Source organism: Microtus pennsylvanicus, chromosome 7 (genome assembly GCF_037038515.1).
Source record: "Microtus pennsylvanicus isolate mMicPen1 chromosome 7, mMicPen1.hap1, whole genome shotgun sequence".
NCBI lineage: Eukaryota > Metazoa > Chordata > Mammalia > Rodentia > Cricetidae > Microtus > Microtus pennsylvanicus.
The window spans coordinates 51,963,365-51,975,149 of NC_134585.1; the positions used below are offsets into that span (position 1 = coordinate 51,963,365).

Consider the following 11,785-nt stretch of genomic DNA (forward strand, 5'->3'; position numbering starts at 1 on the left):
TGAGAAGAGCATAGCTAAAGATCCACACGTGCAATTAGGAGTCTCTAGAAATCAGCAGACCCTAACTCATAGTTGGCGATGTGTGCCTGTCATTTGGAAGTCATTTCCTTAGATAAGGTGGATAAAGTGAAGCGGGTCCTGTGTATTCCTCATCTCCCCTTTCAAGAAATACCTGAGTTGGTTCTGTTGTTGAGAGTGATTTGGGAGGGAGAGTATTGAACCAGGTCATATGTAGCCTTCTGTTCCCCAGGCATATTAGAGATGGGTTGAATCTGATGCCTCAGAGATGCTAAGCAAGCTCCAACCCCTGTGCTCCAACTGCTGTGCTCCAACTGCTGTGCTCCAGCTGCTGTGCTCCAACCACTGTGCTCCAACTGCTGTGCTCCAACCACTGTGCTCCAACTGCTGTGCTCCAACCACTGTGCTCCAACTGCTGTGCTCCAACTGCTGTGCTCCAACCACTGTGCTCCAACTGCTGTGCTCCAACTGCTGTGCTCCAGCTGCTGTGCTCCAACCACTGTGCTCCAACTGCTGTGCTCCAACCACTGTGCTCCAACTGCTGTGCTCCAACCGCTGTGCTCCAGCTGCTGTGCTCCAGCTGCTATGTTCTAATGGCTGTGCTCCAACCACTGTGCTCCAACTGCTGTGCTCCAACCGCTGTGCTCCAACTGCTGTGCTCCAGCTGCTGTGTTCTAATGGCTGTGCTCCAACCGCTGTGCTCCAACTGCTGTGCTCCAGCTGCTGTGCTCCAACCACTGTGCTCCAACTGCTGTGCTCCAACCACTGTGCTCCAACTGCTGTGCTCCAACCGCTGTGCTCCAGCTGCTGTGCTCCAGCTGCTGTGTTCTAATGGCTGTGCTCCAACCACTGTGCTCCAACTGCTGTGCTCCAACCGCTGTGCTCCAGCTGCTGTGTTCTAATGGCTGTGCTCCAGCTGCTGTGTTCTAACAGCTGTGCTCTGACCACTGTTTCTACTCTTTATTTTCAGATAAGGTTTTGCTAAGTTACACAGGCTGTCCTTGAACTCACTGTATCTCAGGCAGCCTTTGAACTCTTGATTCTCCTGCTACAGCCTTCTTGATAGCTCCATTCCTGATACACATGAGCACGTGTGTGTGCACACACACACACACGCTCATTCTTCTCAGCCCTGCTGAACTTAACTCCACTCAACCCCCACAGAATTGCTGCGTGGATGTTCCCACCCTTTGCCTGAATGACTTCCATGTTCTACATTAAGCTCCTCATAGTCATTCATCTAAACTTGACACTTGTTCCTTGTCTTGGTGACATCTTCTGAACACTGGCTCCAAAAAATACCCACTTTATAAGGTGTTTACTCTGTCAGAGGGACCCCACCTTCTGACAGTGGCATGTGACCTTATCATCCCCATAGCTACCCTGAGACATATTTGGGCTACATGCCATAAGTTAGAAAGGCCTCCTAGAATATAGCATAAAGATAGATACAGATGTTACATGAACTGAATCTGGTTATTTTGAAATTTTAAATTTATGCTGAAGATAATTTTGATGGCAGGTTTTTTTGTAAACAATTCTTTGCATAAGGAAAGAATATCCTATTTGATATATTTGGAGCCAGAAAAGAAGGTATCCCCAACCTTTCAGGGATATAGTTACTGCAGTAGAGAGAGCATGCGTCTGTGTTCAGCCTGCATTTGTGTTTCTGTGCACTGGAGCCTGCATCCTGCTTTCTGGCCTTTTGAACCTGTAGCCATGCTACTTGCCACATCTCTCTTCCTTGCCCATCACTCTCAGAAGCAGCCCAGCAGGCCAGATCTCTGTTGGGCAGCAGGTGCTGTGGAGGTCATCCCAAGATTTTTTTTGGGGGGGGGACAGAAAACAAAAATTTTCCACTCGGAGCAGGCAAGCTTTGCAAATGGGCTCATAAAGCCCTGGGACTTCTGGTAAATGGTGTTAGCATCACACGTTCCTCAGCTCAGGGGGCATGACCTTGCTTTTCACTGGCGCACAGGAAAGAGGCAGGGCTGTATGCTGGTGGGCCTCTGGGCTCCCTGCCTGCCTTGACTGCAGTCCCAAGCCCGCAGGCCTGCCTCTGCATTCGACAAGCCCAGCTACAAACTACAGGCAACTCTGGAGCCCAGATCTAGGAGAGAAGGAAGGCGGGAGCTAGGATGGTGGACCACTCAACTCAAGGACCCGGAAAGACCTCAGTTCTGTGACAGACACCCTGCATGCTGAGAGCTGCGAGACAAAGACCGTAGTGTCTAAGTGACTGTAGTGCCACTTACGAGTAGCAGAATGCATGGGGAAGGCTCCCTCTGAGCATCGTGAGATACTGTGTTGTCCAGTGTTCACTCCTTTAGCCCAGGTGTTTAAACCCCCGCCCCCCTCCCCGAGTCAGGGTGGGAGAGAGAGACTCAGACATTGTATTCAGCCTTTCCAAGGTCCTTTAGAACTCAGGTTATCCCTCGCTCTATAAACGCCACGCTCTACTCCTCATTTCACATCATGGCAAGGAAGGACCCCACAGGCCCCACAGCCAGCCCTGGCTTTGCTGTGGTTGGCAGGCTCCTTTCGGCCTGGCTGGTCTGCTTTCCTACTGGGTGGGTCCAAACTCCAGAGGTAGCCATGGGAAAAGGCCAGAAAGACTGGGGTTTATCCTAGGAGAACAATGGGGGTAAGCTAATGACTTGCAGCTGAAGACAACCAATGACGTGTCCTCCGGTGAGTCCCTTCACCTGAGGAACTCCTTACAGGACTGGTGGAAGGCCCAGGATACGTGCTCATGGCTGTGGTGGATGAAACGGTCCACAAATGCCAGTCACATGCACGACCACAGTGCATGACCATTGCCACCTTTATTCCTATAAGCCAATGGGGGAAAGTCAATGCCTTAAGATGACAGGGAGGAGGTAGAGAAAGGTCCTAGAAATGCAATGATATGACCAAGCCAATGCTGGCAAGTGTCTGCTTTTATATGTCTTCTTTTGTGTGATAATCTTTATATATATATATGTGCCTATACATACATATGTACAATATGAATATATGTGTATATAATACATATAATATGTGCATACACACATATGAATAATATATATATATATATATTAGTTTATTTGAGAGAGTTCTGGTTAAGCTTTCTACGGCTTATAGCTAGATGCACAGATATACATCAAATCTCTCTGTTCTCATAGGACATTGTATTTTGTTCTCTAAAGAACATGCCATGGCCATAATTAAGATGATCCCAATTTGTGAGAGTGTGGTGATCTGTTTCGTGTCTCTATCTCTGACTCGGTTTTCAGTGCTATGAGGTCAGGGACCAAAGTGTCTGGTTCCCCACAGAAAGGCCGGCTCTTGATTCAGAGCCCAGCTTGTAGGAGACGCTCTCAGTGTTGGCCCATGAAAGTCTTGTACAGTGCTTGCCCCAAATGCTCACGGCTCAGTTTGTTTTCTGTGCCCCGGAGGACTGGCGTGATGATGTCTCATAGAAGACAGTGCTGCTGACACGGAAAGGCCCTCCTTCCACACCTCAAACTTGCCATGCCAAGCAAGCTGCCTTTCCCTAGGGGAGCAGTGCCCCACACAGACTACTTGGCAGATGCGGAACAAGGGTAGACTAGCCAGACTTCGGGACATCCTATATCAGCATTCTCTGCTGTCTGCTGGGCAGTGCTGAATCCCTGCCATTGCTGAGGGCCCTGGGCGAGCTGTCTTCCCCACAAGGTCCTGGACTGTCCTTCAGGAAAAAGGAAATATTTGGTTTGCCTCCCTCTCTTATTCATGGTTAAGTGTGTGTGTGGGAGCTGATGCCTCTTCACATGTGCGTGGGTATACATGTGGTCATGCCTGTTCACATGTGCGTGGGTATACATGTGGTCATGCCTGTTCATACGTGTGTGGGTATACATGTGGTCATGTCTGTTCACATGTGTGTGGGTATACATGTGGTCGTGCCTGTTCACACGTGTGTGGGTATACATGTGGTCATGCCTGTTCACATGTGCGTGGGTATACATGTGGTCATGCCTGTTCATACGTGTGTGGGTATACATGTGGTCATGTCTGTTCACATGTGTGTGGGTATACATGTGGTCGTGCCTGTTCACACGTGTGTGGGTATATGTGTGTGTGCCAGTGCGCATGTGCATGTGTGCCTGTGCCTACAGAAATCAGAGGAGAGCCTCAGGTGCCACTTGTCCTGAGGCTCCATCTACTTTGCTTTGTTTTGTTTCTGAGTCAGAGTTTCTCCCTGGAACTTTGTGCTCACTGGCTAGGCTCGACTGACTGGCCAGGGAGCCTGTCTCTGCCTCCCCAGTGCGGGGGTGACTAGCCTGCACCACCCTGCATTTTACACAGGTTCTGGGCCTTGCACTGAGGTTTGCAAGACAGGAACTTTGTCTGCCAAATTAACTCTACAGCCCCAGGAAGGTAACTTTCTTTGTGTGTGTGTGTGTGTGTGTGTGTGTGTGTGTGTGTGTGTGTGTGTGTGTGTGTTTTGTGGGATATTTTACACTATGTGAAAATGTATTGCAGTGATTGGTATAATAAAAAACTGAACAGCCAATAGCTAGGCAGGAGGTATAGGAGGGACTTCCAGGCAGAGAGAGAACTCTGAGAGAAAGAAGGCAGATTCACCAGCCAGACACAGAGGAAATAGCATGAGCGGTACAGAGATATGAAGTAACCAGCCATGCAGCAGAACATAGTTTGAAGCAAATGGGTCAATTTAAGTTGCAAAAGTTAGTGGGACAAGTCTAAGCTAAGGCCAAGCTTTCATAATTCGTAAGTCTCCATGTCATTATTTGGGAGTTGGCTGTGGGGACAGAAAAAGACACAGTGTGTGTGTGTGTGTGTGTGTGTGTGTGTGTGTGTGTGTGTGTGTGTTGTGTGAATGTGAGTGTACACACATGTGTGCACACACATGCCTGTTTGGATGTGGATGTGTGCATGCATGCATGCATGTGTGTGTATGCATGTGTGTGCACATGGGAATGCATGTATGTGTTGTGTGAATGCGTGTGCACACATGTGTGTACATGCATGCATGTGCGAATGTGTATGCTCACACACATGAGTGTGTGTGTAAATGTTTGTGTGTTGTGTGAAATTGTATGTGAGTGTGTTTATACTGTATGAATGTGTATGTGCAAACATGTGTGTACAAGCATGCCTGTTTATATGTGTATGTGAATGTGTGTCTGTATGCATGTATGTGCATGTGTGTGCATGTGAATATGCATATGTGTTGTGTGAAAGTGTGTGTATGTGGGTGTAAACACCTAGGAAGGCCAGAGACACAGGATGCCCCTGGAGCTGGAGTTACAATCAGCTGTGAGCTGCCTGATGTGGGTGCTGGAAACTGAACTCCTGTCCTCTCCAAGAGCAGTGTGGGCTCTTAACTGCTAAACCCATTTTCCAGTAGGAAGAATACTTTCTTAGAGAAAAAATCTTCATCCATTGCTTCCTGGACTGTGTGTTACCACTTCCAGCTTCAGCTGGAACCATCGACTCAAAACCAGTCCCAGAAAAGAGAAGGGAAAAGAATTCCATCGCACCACCCACAAGGGAAGCAGAGTTTACAAAACTGTTTCCCCAGAGCTGGCTGAGGGCGCAGTAGGGAGGGTGGTCTTCCCTCCGCGCCGTCCCTGGTGCTCTTGCGCCAGAGAGTGTCTATTACCTTTTCCCTTCTGTGAAATGTCAACGTACAAACTCCTGGAGAGAGGCCATGGGCAATTTGGAGACAGGATCTCCCACGTAGGGCAGGAGGATCCCAAGTTTCAACTTTCTGTCTCCATTCATTCTGTTCCTCCCAAAAGGAGGAAGACTGGCTCCTGGGAAGCCATAAAGCAGAATGGTCAGGAACCAGGATTCCAGACCTGGGAACGCTGCCACCTCTTGGTTATGTAATCTCAAACATCATCTTCAGAAAAAAAAAAACTCACTCTATCCTTGGGTACAATTGGAAAATGCATGTGATAAACCATGTGAAACCAGCCTTGCCACTTGGCTGAAAAATAAGTAAATTAGTAAATAAATAAATAACCCGAGCCTGAATCCTGCTCACCTATGAATCCAGGCCTCAAGAGGTGAATGATCTGGAGGATTTTCTGCTGATTGGTGGCTCCTACCACCTATCACTGGTTTATTCTGGTGCAAGAATGCATGTGTGCATGCGTTTGTGCATGTGTGGGCGTGCACACATGTGTGTATGTGTGTGTATGTGTGTGTGTGTATGTGTGTGTATGTATGTGTGTGTATGTCTGTGTGTATGTCTGTGTGTGTATGTGTGCGTGTTCTCTCCCAGATCCCTTGCTTCCAAGGCATCCCTCCAGCTGAGAGCCACTGCCAGGAGGTTGCAAAGCCCAGTGAGGGCTTCACCTCCTCCTCAGTCACCCCGAGCTTTGCTTTGCAGCTCTATGCCAGGCGAGTCACCTCCTCCCCTGCCTGTTTTCATCATATGAACACTGAGGATAACAAGTTCTACTCTGCAAGATCATTATAAGGTTTACAGATTCAATATTTGGAAAGTGCCAGGCACATACCAGGCTCTCAAATCATACTTAACATGGTTATTAATTTATTATCCTTCAAGATCCAAGGTAGTGTATGCCTAAGTTAACCAGAGATGGCTGAAAGAGAAAAGGCAGTATCATTGGGGGCCTTTTTTTTCTCCTCTCTTCTCTTCTTTAGGCTGAGATGCAACTTGGCAATTGGCTGGGTCTGGAAAGGGAGCTGGCCAGCCACCCAGAGCGCTGCAGCATCCAGTTACCACCCTGGGACTGCTTTCCAGCTGACTCCTGCTAGGCAGAGGGCAGCAATGCCAGGCGCAGTGTTGGCACCACCACTCAAACGAGGAGGAATGTGCGGCAGCCACAGACACATACAAAGATTTGGATTGAAAATCAAGCCCCCGAATGAGACTACCAAGCACATAGGTTTTCGAAGGTTGTCTTTCTTTGTCTGTGTCCTTGCCTGGGTGTCTGTGTCTTTCTGGCAGTGTCCGAGGCTCTGAAAATAGAGGTTTATTATGGAAATGCTGAGAGATCCTTAAATAGAGCATGGTATTTGCAATGCTGTAATTATGCCCTCACTGAAAAGCTCCAAAGAAAACATGATCTCCTTGCACAAATAAATCAGGCAGGGCTTTCAAGGCCCAGATTAAATCATCTGACCTATAAAGAACCACCATCTTCCATAGATAGATAGATAGATAGATAGATAGATAGATAGATAGATAGATAGAGAGAGATAGATAGATCGCAAATAATAATGGCATTTTTGAAAGTCTAGCCCTGTATCAGGTAAGTGTATACAGCCACATCTTAATGCCATCCTACTGTGGGAATAGTCATGGAATTAGCATGGCTAAGGCATTGGTGGCTACAGCAATTTGATGAGCTTAGAAATTATCCTTGTATAAATAAATAAGAGATCCGTATCTCCTCCCACTTACTCTGATCCAGCATGAGATTTAAGAGATATTCACCCACATAGCCTCTCTCTCTCTCTCTCTCTCTCTCTCTCTCTCTCTCTCTCTCTCTCTCTCTCTCTCCTGTATTTGTTCTGTGTCCAAAACATGATCTGAGGCTAGACCCGTCAAATAACCACGTCAAGAAGACAGTGTCTCAGGCATGTCCAGTAGTCACAGACCTGCCCTCACTCTCCATAGAGAACGCTGCGGACACTCCCTGTGTGTCTTGGCAGCCTCTGCTTGAAGGTGTAAAGCCATCAGTCCTGTAGAGCTATATCTTGAGCTGCTCCCTGCTGGGAACATCTTCCTGGATCTGCAGCCTGGCATGATGGACTTCTGCCCTTGTGGCCCACCCCAGGACAGACAACAGCCATCCTCCACCTCGGTCCCAGATCCCAGAGCGACCAGAGAGGTAGACCATGGATGGCCCTGGGGGACAGGCCTGTTCTTCCCTCATCCAGCTTGCGGTTTATATTTCAAAACATCTATTGGTCCTTCCCTATGGCCGTTGCTAAATGACAGGTTTCATCTGTGGAATGATCAAAACTGAAATCAGCAGTGCTGAGCCTGTCATTTTTCTGAGTAGCAAATGGAAGTCTGTTCTGTACAGAACTACACACAGCTGCACGTGTTCATGTGCAGAGCTACACACAGCTGCACGTGTTCATGTGCAGAGCTACACACAGCTGCACGTGTTCATGTGCAGAGCTACACACAGCTGCACGTGTTCATGTGCAGAGCTACACACAGCTGCACGTGTTCATGTGCAGAGCTACACACAGCTGCACGTGTTCATGTGCAGAGCTACACACAGCTGCACGTGTTCATGTGCAGAGCTACACACAGCTGCACGTGTTCATGTGCAGAGCTACACACAGCTGCACGTGTTCATGTGCAGAGCTACACACAGCTGCACGTGTTCATGTGCAGAGCTACACACAGCTGCACGTGTTCATGTGCAGAGCTACACACAGCTGCACGTGTTCATGTGCAGAGCTACACACAGCTGCACGTGTTCATGTGCAGAGCTACACACAGCTGCACGTGTTCATGTGCAGATCTACACACAGCTGCACGTGTTCATGTACACAGCTACACACAGCTGCACGTGTTCATGTACAGATCTACACACAGCTGCACGTGTTCATGTGCAGAGCTACACACAGCTGCACGTGTTCATGTGCAGAGCTACACACAGCTGCACGTGTTCATGTACAGATCTATATACAGCTGCACGTGTTCACGTACAGAGCTACACACAGCTGCACGTGTTCATGTACACAGCTACACACAGCTGCACGTGTTCATGTGCAGATCTACACACAGCTGCACGTGTTCATGTGCAGATCTACACACAGCTATGCATATTCATGTGCAGATCTATACACAGCCGCACATATTCCTGTACAGAGCTACACACAGATGCACATACTCATGTACAGAGTTACACACAGCTACACATATTCATACTTACAAAGCATTAAGTGTTGTACAACATTAGATCTTTCAACAACAAAACTCTACCTAGACTGAAACATTTTTAATTGCATGTATTTAATTTAGTTGGGATATCCGTGCACCCCAGCTGGGATGCAGGAGTCAGAGAAGAGCATAGAGAAGTCGGTCTCTCCATTTACAGTGTGGATCCTGGCACTGGAACTCAGCTCCTCGGGCATGGAAGCAATTGTTTGTGTGCTGAGCCACCTTGCTGGTCAGATCTAGACTCCTCACAGAAGTGCTCCTCACATTTGATTGACAAGCAAGAGACGAAATGATGCTGCTTCCAGCCTCAGCCCATCCTCATTCTTTGAGAACTAGGTGAAAGTAATCTACATCTTTATATAACTCACACAAATCCAGTACCCTCGGGGGCCAGGCTCAGTACAGTGTGGGGTTGGAAAGAGCTAACCGGGCTGGGGATGGGACTCCAGTTGGTGACATGTTTCTCTGACATGTGTGGAGCCTTGAATGGATCCCTCACCAGGTACAGTGGCACGTGCCTGCAGTCCCAACACTCAAGACAAGGCAGCAGGACCTGGAGGTTAAAAATCGGCTCTAGATAGGTAGCAAGTTTGAGGTCAGTCTGGGCTACCTGAAGACCACTCCGCCAAAGAACCAACCAGAAGGGCAAAACCACGCAACTAACGGAGAATTAATAAAATTGAAAGCAATTTAAGTCTTCTTTTAAAGAAAACACCCAGTTGGGAGCAGAAGACATGTTTAAACCTCACTGTAGTCTGAATTAAGTCTCTTCAGAGCCCATATGCTAAAGTCTTAGTCATTCCCTGTGCCCTGCCATGGGACTGTGTTTAGCTCACTCCCTGTCCCTGCCATGGGACTGTGTTTAGAAGGAATGGAGGTTAAATGGGGCCACAAGGGTCATTGGGGTTGAATCCCCATTAAGTCTGACTGATGTCCTTGCAGGACTAAGGAGAGTCACTAGAAATGCCTGCACAAAGGGAAACAGCTCGGGAGCCTGGCCAGAAGCAGCCTTCCACAAGCCAAAGAGAAAGGCCTCAGGAGAGATTAACCCTGCCAACAACTTGCTCTTGGATCCCAGCATCTCTGAGAAAAATAATTCTGTTGTCAAGTCATCATGTTTATGATATTTTGCTATAACCCCCATAGCAGATGAAGTAGACTCCTCATCAGCTCTCCCCCCACATCTATTTACTTCTCCCAGTGACCCCGAGACTCACCTAAGTGTCTGTCTCATGCCTGCTCCCAGTATCTCTTCCTATTGGCTCAGTTCTCTCCTAGGTTGATTGACAGGGCCTCTCTGGCTACTTGAAATATTTTTCTTCCTCTGTCTCATTTCCATCAAAGCATAACCATCGTAGGTCCTAACTGAAGGATACAGGGAGAGGTACCATCTACCTGTATGCACCCATCATAATCTGCTGACCTTGCCACTTACTTCAAAGACATAGAATAGAACCAGGGAAAAAAGAGAGAAGCATTCAGACAGACAAATAAAAATGGCAGCCTCACCGGAAGCACAGCACAGACCGAGTATTTCTTGTTGTTGAAAAAGCAAAACGAAAGACTTGGGAGATGGCTCAGGTCTTACAGAAAGCCTGAGCATCTAGGTTGGAATCCCTAAAGCACCCATAACATACCAGGCATGGAAACACACACTTGTGGTCCCGGAGCCGGTAAGGCAGAGACAAGCAGATTCCCTAGAGCCAACCTAGGGTAATCAGCAAGCCCTAGGCCAATGAGAGACTGTGTCTCAGGAAAACAAGATGGATGGGTGATGTGATATCTCAGGAACAATCCTCAAGGTTGGTTTCTGCTCCTTGTGAACTTGATCTTGGGCCGCGGCATCCAGCACGCAGACACCACCACTATCACCACAAATCCAAACGATGTATTTCTCACAGTGACAAAAATGACCAACATCTTGGCATCTCATTCACCTATTCAGAAGTGGGTGTGATGCTAAACAGGTCGGGAAGGTGTGCCAAGACCCCTGGTTCTGTCCTTGGAGAAAGCAGACGGCTAAATGAACCTCTCTTGGCTACTCCTAGCCCAAGAGGAAGGAGGGCCAGAAATGTTCCCTGCAACAAGAACAATTTTACAAGCACCAACAGGCAGTCTGCTTTATTATTTATTAATTTAATTATTTTGCTTTGGAATGGGCTTGTTTACAATTGACAGGCAAAATATTTAGAAATGTAATGAGGAGGAAAGGTCGCCACCAAGTCCAGCAAATTCTCCTGTTAGTCAGCAGAGTGCCTGCCAGTCTGGACGCAGGCATCTGTGTGTAATTATGACAGTACTCACTGTGCATGTTTCCAATTCAGAACCCTTTCCCCAGCGTTCGCTGATGAAGCCTCACAACACCCGTGGTGGGAGGTGTCCCATAGAAAGGGGTGGGATAGGTGGAAGAGGCCCCGCTATCCCATTGCCTACAGCTCCCTAGAGAGACACACCCTTAGCTTTCTGCTGAGCTGGGACCCTCCCAGATCTCCAAGGACTTTAGGGTCTGTGCTTGCCTCCAGGGGCAGGAGCCAACCAGAGAGGAGGCCACAGACTTTTTGTTGTCACTAGTCCCAAAATGGGAAGACGCAGCTGACTTCCGTCAGGGGAGATGAAGGCTCATGTCTGCATCCAAGAATCTCTCTCTCTCTCAATTATCAGTCCATAGAGTCATCTTGGAACATGTGCTGGCTTCGCCAAGTGTCATTGTCTCTAGGCTAGGACTAGTACTCCCAGAATTCCCTTTCCTGTCTGATTCAGGTATGGGTGGTTCACAGGGGACTCTGGGAGGCAGAGGAGATACTGCCTCCCTTACTTCTGGAAGGAGGTGTATGCTCTGGG

General features: G+C 48.1%; 1 protein-coding gene across 2 annotated transcripts in view; it reads right to left on the reverse strand.

The window, feature by feature from the left end:
* The window catches only part of Runx2 (RUNX family transcription factor 2), a 239,385-nt gene that overhangs the window by 17,676 nt on the left and 209,924 nt on the right, over positions 1-11,785 (reverse strand). The window lies entirely within an intron of this gene.